General features: G+C 39.8%; 1 pseudogene; it reads right to left on the bottom strand.

Moving 5' to 3' along the window:
- Positions 1-2,201: 2,201 nt before the first annotated feature.
- Positions 2,202-3,256, bottom strand: LOC142854047 (Y-linked testis-specific protein 1-like; annotated as a pseudogene).
- Between the last annotated feature and the right edge of the window lie 9,567 nt (positions 3,257-12,823).

Genomic DNA, 12,823 nt, shown 5'->3' with positions numbered 1-12,823 from the left:
CCTAGGATGGGGAAATAGAATAGATTTTAGGGTCAACTGAGGGTGGGAGGGATGAGTATGGGAGGATCATATGGGGAGGGGCTTAATAGGGGGGAGACTTCTAGAATTGAAGAGTATTTGAGGGGTGATATGGAAACCAAGTGCAATGGAAACTTCCTAAAATATATGAAGGGGATCCTAATAAAGCAACCAAATGATAGGAGAGAAAGAGTCCCAATTGGCCATCTCTTGTCAACAAGGGGAAGCTTCCAGTGCTGGGACTCGTTACATCCAATTGAGTTGACCAAAGGTATACCAGGGAAATCCCCAAACAACCCAGGCTATTGCCAAGACAAGAGATTGATCTTCACAGAGCAAGGACCTATGGCTCAAGACCATACCCATACAACTCATTGAGCAATGGAGATGTCTAGATGGTGCTCGCCTAGAACTTTCTCCATATGTTCTAGTGTCTTTGGTATAGAAAGTTACTCTATGGCCTTCTAAAAGGGAAACATAAACACCAACCCAGTCACAAACACTTTGATCTACAATGCTTTCCTACTTTCAAGTTATGCTAGATCAGTGGTGACACTGCTTGTCAGTAACCAACCAAAGTCTGATTTGACTTAAGGTCTACTCTAGTAGATGGGACTCATGCTGACACAGCCTGGGTGACCAATAACCAAGACTGGATATCCCAGAAACCTAGGATAAAACAAATGCTACTGATCTTAAAAGATAGTAGTGATAAAATGACTCCCAATGATATTGTACTATAGTCATAGACTGGTGCCTATTCAGCCATCATCAGAGAAGTATCCCCTGCAGCAGATGAGAGCTGATGCAGAGACCCACAGGCCAATGATATACAGAGAGTGAGAAACCTTGAAAGACACAACTCTAAATGGGATGCCTGCATCAAATCAGGGAAGGAGCAGGTGAAAGGAATGTAAGAGCCAGAAGGGATGTAGGACCCAGGAGAGCAAGGGCATCTCAATCAACTGAGCAGAGCTCATGGGAACTCACAAAGACTGAAGCAGCAAGCACAGGGATTCCACAGGGCAGTGCCAGTTCCTCTGCAAATAGATGGCAGCTTTCCATTGAGTATTTTCATGGAAGTCCCAAGTTTGTGAAGCAGTGGGTCTCTGGAGCTTCAACCTTCTCTTCGGCTCTTTTCCTTCTTTTGGTTTGCCTTGTCCAATGTCAAGGTGATGGTTTTGCTTCATTTTCATATGCATTGTTGTTATCTTTAAAAGGCTGCTCTTTTCTAATGATAGACAAATAGGGAGTGGATCCAGAGGGAAGGCTAGTTGGGGAGGATGTAGGATGAGAGGGAGGGGAAACTAGAACAAGGAAAAATTTATTGGATGAGAAAGAACCTATTTTCAATTTAAAAGGGGAAAAATATAAAAGTAATCACTCAGAAAACACCAAGTAAACTAGTCGCAGACATGTGAAAAAAAAGAAGTAGAAGACAGGACCATGTAAGAAATGATCTAATTTTGTTTTATTTTTATAAATTTCAAATTATTTTTTATTTTGGAGATTGTAATGGTTATAACATTTCTTTTTTCTCTTTACTCCCTCAAAGCCTTCCTTATACCCCTCATTTCTCTGTTTCAAATTCATGACCCCCCTTTTCATTAATGCTTGTATCATGCAAATATCTATATGTATATACATATATATTTCTAAGTATAACCTGGTTCTCAGTTTGTTAAAAATAAAAGTGCTCACTTGTGGGACCAGTCTCAAGACACCAAGCCTGTAGCTGTTCTGTAAAATGACTCCAAATTGTCTTGCAATAGAATTTAATATTATAATGTAACTTGTAGGTACAAATTATTCATTCTTAGGTCACTCAGAGGCTTCTAGTCTTTGTGTCATAATATCCAAAGATTTCTGGCAAAGATTCCAGTTGTTTATAATATATAAAGATAAGTGTAATGCAGACGTCAACTATAATGGACCATGGGCATCATTGTAAGACCAGATATAATGAATCCGAAAGAAGAGCAAATGCAGAATAGACTTGGATTCATTGCCACAGGAAAGAACTCTGAACAAAACACTGATAGCACAGACATCAAGACCCCAATTACTAAGTGAGACTTCAGGAACCTCAAATTCTTCCTACAGCAAAGCACAAGGCCATTTGAACAAAGTGGTAGCATACAGCAAGGGAAAAAACTCATTATAATTCTCATAAAGTGAAGTATTTAAATCTGTAAATAAATTTTAACAACTGAACATCTAGAAAACACAGAAAAAATTTTAAAGAGTTTATAAAACTATAGGGAAATTTCTTTTTTTTGCATGTTCACAAATTTTTATTTTTAGAACAAGACAAATTTCATTGGAAAAGGTACCAGGGATATTAGAGGACCTTATGTATCTCTGAAAAAAAAAGGAGCATTCCCCCTCCCAACACAATTTTATGTCTGTCCCTCCATACTTTGTGAATTTCACTTTAACGGCTCTTCACCAAATCATAAACATAGATATAGACATCGTTATCAAGCTTGATGAAATACATGGGAGGTTCAGTGGGAACTAGGTGAATGATTTTGCCTGACTTTTGGGTTCCGTTGCTTTTTTTGTACTGCACACATTTGCCTGTCAAGACATCCCTGCCTACTTCTGAGGTCACCTCTACTGGAGGACACTCTGTCATGATGTGGAGGTTGCCTTCAATGTAGTGATCCACGAGGTAGTAAATGTACAAGACCGGGTATTTCTCATAGGTAATGTAGAACCAGGGCTTCATGATCGGCACCTCCTCTAGGACCATCCCCTCCACTCAACCGTAGAGCCATTTTTGCCCTCGAATTTATATTTCACTGCTCTGCCAACTATGGTGTTTGCGAGGTGGGTGTCTGTCACCTGAGGAAATGGCATGTTATCAGGCAGGATCTTAAGGTTTAAAATCCTTTCATCACTGGGAAGCTCCAATTCATAGACACATCAATCCCATCATACTTCAGGAAGTAGAAAGATTTGTCGGCGGTTGATCTAGAACGATGGCATTCCACTGAGTGACTGGCTCATTGCCTTCTTTCCATCCATGAGAAATTCTGCGGCCTACAGTGTTCTCCAGGGCCTCAAAAGGATTGCCCAATTTTTGCTTCTGGAGAGATGACCCGTCCCTCTTCTGGAGAGGTGGCCCGCCTCTCATACTCAGAGGCATCTTCATCATGGCTGTAGACCTAGTGTGGAAGGCCACAGCACTCCTGGTCCACTGTTTTGTGGCTATCTTTCTGTGCTTGGGCATCATAGCTGCCCACTCTCTGGGTTGGAAAAGCTCGTCTGTTTAAACCAGACACAAAGTCGTTGCCTCCACCATGAGTGCCAATAGAAAATGTCCTAGTTGTCCAGATTCTGTCCTCTGGAAATGTTCAGGCACCAAAAGCCTGTTGAACACTCATGGGACTCGGGAGCTGAACTGACCTCCACAGCCGCAGTGAAGATAGTGAACCCACCTTCAAGGGAGTCTAGCATCCCTAGTGGAACAGATGTGCAACCCCCACCCAGGGCTTTGTGACATCACCAAGACTCTACTTATGTCATAGAACCCCTCATAGGCTGGTTTCTTCACTAGTTACCCACAGAAGAGTCCAGCATCCAGGTCCTAAAATGCTGCTCATACAACCATCTGGAGACAAAAACTAAAATCCCTTCTCATCTTCTCTATTACTTGAGTCACACTCTGACCCAAGCAACTCACTCCCAGTATCTTTATTTTCTGAAAAAGTCTCTAGTTTCTGAGTCAACAACTCACTTGAAGGTTTTTTTTCCTAGCTCCTATTTCTCCCTTGGTTATCTTTTTAAAATTTTTTTTAAAATTTATTTATTATATATACAGTATTTTCAGTACTCTGCCTGCAGGCATGCCTGTAGGCCAGAAGAGGGCACCAGATTTCATTACAGATGGTTGTGAGCCACCACGTGGTTGCTGGGAATTGAACTCGGGACCTTTGGAAGAGCAGACAGTGCTCTTAACCGCTGAGCCATCTCTCCAGCCCTCTTTTTAAATTTTTTAAATTACTTTATAAATAATACCATTCAAGATTTCCACTTCCCTCCCGCTTCACTGCTAACCCTCCCCCCTTCACCTCCAGCCCTAAAGGAGGGCAGGGTACCCTGCCCTGTGGGAAGTCCAAGGCCTTCCCCTATCCATCCAGGCATAGAAGGGTATGCATCCAAACAGACTAGGATCCAAAAAAGCTAGTACATGCAGTAGAGAAAAATCCCAGTGCCATTATCATTAGCTCCAATTGTCAGCCACATTTAGAGGGTCCAGAATGATCCCATGCTCGTTCAGTCTCAGTCCAGCTGGAGCTGGTGAGCTCCCATTAGCTCAGGTAAACTGTCTCAGTGGGTTGACCAACCCCATGTGGTCCTGACTTCCTGGCTCATCTTCTCCCTCCTTCTGCTCTTCAACTGGACCTTGAGAGCTCAGTCCAGTGCTTCAATGTGGGTCTCTGTCTCTATCTCCATCTGTCGCTGGATGAAGCTTCTATGGTGATATTCAAGATAGTCATCAGTCTGACTACAGGACAAGGCCAGTTCAGGCACCCTCTCCTCCATTGCCCAGGGTCCTAGTCGGGGACATCCCCGTGGACACCTGGGAACCCCTCTAGAGCCAAGCCTCTTGCCAACCCCAAAATGGCTCCCTCAATTAAGGTATCTTCTTCCCTGCTCCCATATCTGTCCTTCCTCCATCTCAACCATCCCACTCCCCAAAGCTCTCCCCAAACCTCTCCTTCTCCATTCTCTCTTCCCCTCTTCTCTTCCCCCATTACCACCCCCATGCTCTCAACTTCTTTCCTGGTGATATTGTCTGCTTCTAATTTCTAGGAGGATATATATATATATATTTCTTTGGATTCACCTTATTATTTAGCTTCTCTAGAATCATGAACTATAGGCTCATTGTCCTTTGTTTATGGCTAGAATCCACTAATGAGTGAGTACACGCCATATTCTTACTTTTCATCTGGGTTATCTCACTCAGGATAGTGTTTCTATTTTCATTCATTTGCATGCAAAATTCAAGATGTCATTGTTTTTTTTTTTACCACTGAGTAGTATTCTAATGTGTATATATTCCACATTTTCTTTATCCATTCTACCATGGAGGGGAATCTAGGTTGTTTCCATTTTCTGGGTATTAGAAATAATGTTGCTATGAACATAGTTGAATAAATGCTTTTGTAGTATGATTGGGCATTTCTTGGGTATATTCCTAAGAGTGGTAGTGCTGGTTCCTAAGGTATGTTAACTCCCAATTTCCTGAGAAACCGCCACACTGATTTTTAAAGTGGTTGCACAAGTTTTCATTCCCACCAGCAATGGATGAGTGTTATAAAGGGAAATTTCTTAAAAGATGAAAAAATAAATGACTAAGAAAATAGCTGTTGAGAAAATTCAAATTAAACTACTTTGAGATATCATTTGCTCTCAGTAGAATGGCCAAGATAAATAAAACAGAAAGCAGCATATGGTTGTGAAGATGTGGGGAAAGGTAAAATGTTTCCTTAACAATTGGAGTACAAGCTGGGATGTTGCTTATGAACATCAGCATAGAGATTCCTCCAAAAATTTGAAAATTTACCCTCAAAACAGTCCAACGATCCTACTCTTGGGCATATCTCCAAAGAACTCCATATACTTTGTCATCATGGTTATTGCTACTAGTCTTAATAGTTCATAATTGGAATCAATCAATACATCCAAAACTGACAAAAGTATCATGAAAATATGGAATATTATTGGGCAAGTGTCTAGGCAGAAAAGTCAACAGTCAGGTGAGCCAGTCAGGCCCATAAATGCCCACACCATGTCCAGCCATTTCTTGAGAGAATTGGAATGGTACCTGTGGCACATGTTACCATCAAGGGCCATGAAGAAGGTCATGGTCTTTCCTGTAGCCTAAAGCTATGTCCATAGGCTGTAATGCCTCCTTGTGTATGTGTATGTGGTGGGCATTTTGACGTGAAAAGTTTGACACGCCACCTGAGGCCCTAGTGATGCCCAGGTTATTCCTGCCACAGAGAGTCATGTCTTGGCCCATGGTCCTAGTGTAGCTGGGGTCTGTGTTGATGTCATTGGCTCCTGTTATCACCTAAGGCCATGCAGATGCCCTCGGTCTGTGATGCAGCCTGAAACCATGTAGACGTCATGTGCAATCTCCAGGGGTCACATTGTTGTGAGTGGTCTGGGCTGCTATCTTAGTCCATGTTGATGTCTGGTGTTCTAGGAAGCCTTTGAGGTCCTTGTCTATGTCCAGGACTCTACTGTAGCATTAAACCATGTTATAGTCTGTGCCTTTCATAAAAATGATGTGCAGACCCATGATCCCTGTCTGCTCCTGTTGGCAGTGAAGAGCAAGGAAGCTAATTTTATTGTGATATTGATACTGCAGATACACAGTTGAGAGGGAGGGGCATAGAAGGCTTCTGTGACAACCCTACTTGCAACCCCACCCCCAAGTAAAAGCCTAGACAGGAAACCACCAAATAAAATTCTTAAAAAGTGTGATGGAAATGTTGAAGAGTAGCTCTTCATAACTGATGGCGTCGGAAGTTGGGGGAGAGGATTCGGTTCTATTTAAGGATCATTTTACTAAGAGTTCAGTTATGCTCCATGAGTATATAGATAACCCAAAGTGGACTTGCATTTTTGTTCTTTTTTCTTTACTTCCTTATGCTTATATTTAACTTCTTTTGTGGGGGAAGTCAGAAGGGAGAGTGGATATGGAAATACTGGGAAGAAACTGTGACTGGGGTTCATGATGTGAAACTCCCAAGGAGCAAATAAAATGTTATGGGGAAAATAAACAATGAAGAAAGACAGAACATTAAACACAGTGGAATATTATTCAATTGTTAAGAAAAAAATTAAACTTACAGGAAAATAGATGGAGCTACAAACAATCACCCTAAGTGATATTGCTCCAGACTCTTAAAGACAAATATTGACTTTCCCTATGAACATGGATATTAGCTTTTAAACTTTAGATATATGTGTGTTGCAATCTGAAAAGCCCCGAAGTTAGTTACCTAGTAATGGACAAAGAAGTAGAAGGGCTTTTTCTAAGAATGGATAAAAGGAATATAGAATTTTGTAGAGATGATGGGGAAACTAGAGTAGAAGGATTAAACTGAGAGGCGTGCAGGGGAGAAGGATAAAAAGAGAATAGAGGGAGACAAAACAGCAAAATGCGCCTTTAGAAAAGCAACATAGAAACCTACCACCATAAAAGCTTCCTAAAATACTCACATACCTTAAGGGAATTTACATGGAGTTTCCATATAACTTGGGAGAGAATACTTCCAAAAGGAGATCTTATGCTACCAAATAAAACTTCCAGGAATGGTTTATATTTTTTTGATTCCTTGGGCAAAAGGTCCCCTTGACATCTCCACAAACATCACAGCCTATTTTCAAAGCTGTTTGGTTACTCTCCATAACCTGCTGTTAAGACTCTATTGCTGAAGACACAACTTATTTATGCCTTGGAGTATGGAGAAATTGAGTTGCTATCCAGCTGAAGCTTGACTGTTACTGATAAACATTCATAGTACTGAAAGTCACTTTGTATGCTACCAGAGAAGAAAAGTAATCATCAATAAATATCACACAGCTACAAGCTTGGTAACCTACAGTAGCAACCTGACCACAGGATATGCTAGTGCAATTGTGGAGCAGATGTCATGGGAGTAACCAATCAGCTTTAAAATTAGATTTAAAGCCTCCTTCATGAATTACATTCTATATCTGAAACTGCTAAAGTGGGAAACAATTGGAGACTAGATAGTTGATATGTCCTTTGGGAAAACTTACAAATATCATTCTGCTAAGGGAACATAGCAATAAAATGACTTCTAACAACAAATAATTATATCCACGATCTGAGTATCACTCAACCCTCATCAGTGTAGCTGCTTCTTATCCTAGATGGTAATTAACAGAGACATTGCTGGAGAATATGCTGAGAATAAGAGACTTGGGAGTACTCAGCACTAAATGGGATGTCTATATTAAAGTCCTCAGTGTTCCCCTCAAGGCTCAGGGATCTATGAAGTAAAAGAAAAGTAAAGGAAAGAGAAGTTTAAGACGAAGACACAGATGAAGAAAGGTTGTAATAATCATAGGTGATATGATTGTAATAATCATCATAGGTGACGTAATTACCAAGCAAATAGTGATACTACAGATGCACATAGGACCGTACAGAAACTGTGGCAGCATGCACAAGAGCAGCAGAGGTTGGTTTTTCTTTTTTAAAGAATTTTAAGTTTTATTTTAGTCATTTTACTTTGTGTGTATATATGGGTGCGTTTCAATTTTTAAGAGCTGCAAAGGAAAAAGGTCAAGTAACATATAAAGGTAAACCTATCAGAATTACACCTGACTTCTCTATGAAAACCATAAAAGCCAGAAGGTCCTGGATAGATGTGCTGCAGACTCTAAGAGACCATGGATGCAAGCCCAGACTATTATTCCCAGCAAAGCTTTCTTTCACCATCAATGGAGAAAACGAGAATAATAATGTATACCCCATGTTAATGTATGTTGGAAGTATGTGGTCAACTTTTTCATTTGACTTTACAGGGGATTATACTAAGACATTGAATGAATCTCAGAAGAGATTTAGAACTTTGAACATTCAATCATTGTTGAGACTATGGTAGACTATGGGGACTTTTGCAGTTGGACTAAATGATTTCTGCATTATAATATTGTTAAAGGGCTAGGAAGTGGAATATGCCAGTTTGAATATATTTGGCTCCCCAATCTCTTAGGGAGTGACACTATTAGGAGATGTGGCTTTGTTGGAGTGGTTATGACCTTATTGAAGGAAGTGTGTCACTGTAGGTGTGAATTTTTAGGTTTTCTATGTTTAGGATACTGCCCAGTGAGTCAGTTGCCTTCCTGTTTCCTTTAAGTCAAGATGTAGGACCCTCAGCTCCAGCACCATATCTGCCTACATGCCACCATGCTCCCTGCCTTATGATAATGAATTGAACCTCTGAAGCAGTAAGCAAGTTCCCTCAATTAAATGTTTTTCATTTATAAGAGTTTCCATGGTCATCATGTCTCTTCATAGCAACAAAATTCCTAACTAAGATACTCACATCAAGAAATCAAGAAAATACTAAAATATACAAAACATCAAAATAATCCAATCAGATCTGAGCAAAAGATAACATCTAGTTTAAGTTTCATTTTATAGATTTCTTATTACAACATAAAATTATGGATAAATATACATTTCTTTATACCTTGAAGCCCAAAATTACAGCAGAAAAATAAGAGCTTACTGTGAAAATTTAAAAAGAGTTTGTAGGACTATGGGTCAGCATCAATTCTATTATGTGGGTAGCCATTAGTTCAATCTCTACTGGAGTCAACTCTTCTATAACCTTCTATCTACTAACACTCAGCTGTATGCATCTGAGGGTTTGAGTAGAAAATGACTATTTGGCACATGCCCAAAGATAAGAGGTCAGGACATTCTCCCACTTCCAATGAAAACTTGAACAGCTCTTACACCTCTGAGATTTGGGAAATATCTCTGCAGTGGACTCCTCTTGGGAAGCATGCTTAATTACAGGTCAGAGAGGATATTTTTCTAGACAATGCCCCTCTCATTGCAGTCCTCACAGTAGCTGCCATCATCCGTCATACGTCCACTACTTTGTTTGATTGGCTGGCATTCACTAATAGTAGACATGTTAATACTTTTCCACATTCTGTTGTAGTAAAATATATATAAAGCTTACCATATAGCTTGGCTCTTCTTTGGTGTGCAAGTTCAATTTAATTAGATACGCTCATAATATTTTCTTTAATTTTTTGTTCTTTGAAAGTTTTGTACATTGTGCTTTGATTAAGTCCCTCCCTCACTTACATAGATCTAATCTACATGGGAAGTAGAAAACGACAAGCTTTCCTGAGTAAACTGGGAGCATGCGGATCTTGAGGGAGGGTTGAAGTGTTTTTTAATTATTATTTTTATTGAGCTCTACATTTTTCTCTGCTCCCCTCCCTACATCTCCTCTCCCCTTCAGCACTCTCTCAAGGTCCCCATGCTCCCAATTTACTCAGGAGATCTTGTTTTTTTCTACTTCACATGTATATTAGATCCATGTATGTCTCTCTTATGGTCTTCATTGTTGTCTAGGTTCTCTGTGATTGTGATTTGTGGGCTGGTTTTCTTTGCTTTATGTTTAAAAATCCCTTATGAGTCAGTACATGTGATAATAGCCTTTCTGTGTCTGGGTTACCTCACTCAAAATGATGTTTTTTTTAGCTCCATCCATTTGCCTACAAAATTCAGAGTTCAGTAAGACTGATGATTCCTCTGGTAGTAGGCATAGCCCATTTGAGTACTTTAAAAAGAAAGCCAGTAGGGATTCAGCTTCTAGGTAAGTACCATATTGATTTCTTCATGTTCTGGACTCTGTTAGTTTCTTCATCAGTAGAATCTTACTGTCAAGTTGTAGAAGAAAAACACTGGCAACAATTGGGTTTCGGTGGGACCTCACTGTCCAAGAACTCTAAAGAGGTAACCCTTTCTTTTCATTGGACTTTTAATTTGCTATCCTATACTATTAAGAAGGAGCATTGTTCCATTATAAGGTATCCCATATTAACTTTTATATGTATATGTGTATATACCTTTTAGGAAGCTTTTACTCTACTGTGTTAGCATATGAACTTTTCAAAGGGTCCTTAATATTAGTAATTTCTCTGTCTCCTCTCAAATCATCTCAGTCTAGACCTCCATGTATCACTATTTTCTTGAAACCCTTTAAACCACTGTGTTCTAACACGCATTCTTTGAATGTCCTTCTGCCTACTATTTGGTGATTTCTTTCAGATCACCTTCATTTATGTGTATATTCCAGTTAGCTTCTATTGTATTAAGTTTCCATACTACCACTCAAATGGTCCTAAGTTTAGCAGTCTTTCCCCATATTCTTTGATTGACTCACACGTACTTCTTCCCTGTCCTTTACTAATATAGGTTCTGGTATTCCACAACTAGAGAATTTTCTATATCGTCTTGATTTGCAATTGGATCTGAACTCATTGTTGGGGAAAATACTGCAGTTTATTTATCCTAGCTTCCAATTCTAATTCCTTCCTCTCATGAAGACTTGATTTCTCTCAATTCAAAGGCAGTTTCTATGTTCATTGCTTTGATTCTGTGGGATCCCAATGTTTTCCAAATACCCTGATTTATGATTGTTAGGATTGTTTTTGCAAGGCAGTCTCTTTATTTAACCAGTGAAAGAAACACATAGAAAGAAGATCCTCCTACACCAGTCGCCTGAAAAATTAAGCATAGGTAAAAGAAATATGCATTTGTAACCAATGCCACATTAAATATTTACAGAATTTTTTGATCTTATTTGTACAGTTAAATGTTCCCTGAAAGCATTTCTTTGATGCTTTGCCTTGTCCTGTGATTGGCAACCAAACCTTTAAAATCTGGTCATTAAAGAAGGAATGGATGCATTTCAATTTCCATATGGATTAAATGGAGAAACCAGTCTAAACTAACAATAGCTCCAGTGTGGAATAGACCTATCATGATGAACATTCATTTGCTACCAGTTAAGTTCTGGGTATTGTCACAAGTCAACATCTTATACACTGTCCAGACAGTGTGCATTACTGTGAAAAAAAGAATGAAGGGAGTACAGAACTGAAACATAAGAAGGTCTAATATTGACTCGAGGGATTGTCATTGGTTAGAGAGGGAGATGAGAAATAGCAGGTCAGTTTGAGCAGAAACAAGCAAAATATGTCAGGGGTTAGAGGTACAGTATTTTTAATATATAGAAATTTAATGTAAGATAAGGGAGCAGAACATCTTTGGAGGGAGTAGGAGGAACTAATTTTTGACACAAATTCAGAAACTTTGCAACTAGTAAACGGTTTGAGAAAAGAGACATTTCATTTTCTCAATCATCTTTCTATATTGGCAAGTGAAAACATTTTGTAGAAACTCCTATATGTCAGATGACATTTTAAAAGTCTAGAGACCGCCTTTAGGCCTGGAGAGATTTTCCATGGCCTATGTGTTTTTATAAAAATTATCTAAACCCATAACACAGAGTCATTTCTAGAAACAGCTGTTGAATGAGGATCAAGAAAGTGGTACAATAAGCAAGAAAGAATGACATTAAGACTTTAATGGGAGTAATTCCAGAAAGAAAAAGATTGAGAAAGAGCTAACAACTATGAAGGATCTGTTTGATCTCCAGTAAGACTGGAATTGGATGTTAGTTATGAAGTGTCTAAATCACAAAACATAAGTGCTATATTTGAACAGGCGCTGTGTGCCCTAAGATCTGCTCAAGGCAGTTAAGTAAATGAGTGTTCCCTATGGTAATTTTATCCACCATAATAGTATAGCTTTGCCCATAAAGGACAAGAAAGGTGATGTTGTGTTGAGATACTGAAGGAGCTGAGTCAGGTGGTGAGTCGTTGAAGAGGGCAGTGGAACCTGCGCTGGTGTAAGCCAAAGGGAGAGGTGGCAGGGAGGCAGCAGGAGGAGAAGTGGAAGTGTCTGTCTGCTGAGGCTGGAAAGGTGTGGGTACCTTAGCAGGGTCCCAGAGTGGGAGGTGAAGAAGTCGAAGTAGCTGCCCGCTGGGGTTGGAAAGGTAGGGGTTTGTTAGCTGGGACCAGATCAGGAGCTGAAGAAACAGGAGTTGCTGCCCCCTGAGGTCAGAAAGGTGTTTTTTTTTCCTGGGTCCAGAGAGGAAGTGGAGGGTTCTACCAGCTCAGATAGCATAGCCAGGAACCTGTGAGCAGTGAACAACTT

The sequence above is a fragment of the Microtus pennsylvanicus genome, chromosome 7 (genome assembly GCF_037038515.1).
Source record: "Microtus pennsylvanicus isolate mMicPen1 chromosome 7, mMicPen1.hap1, whole genome shotgun sequence".
Classification (NCBI taxonomy): Eukaryota; Metazoa; Chordata; class Mammalia; order Rodentia; family Cricetidae; genus Microtus; species Microtus pennsylvanicus.
This window is presented reverse-complemented; position numbering and strand designations above follow the sequence as displayed.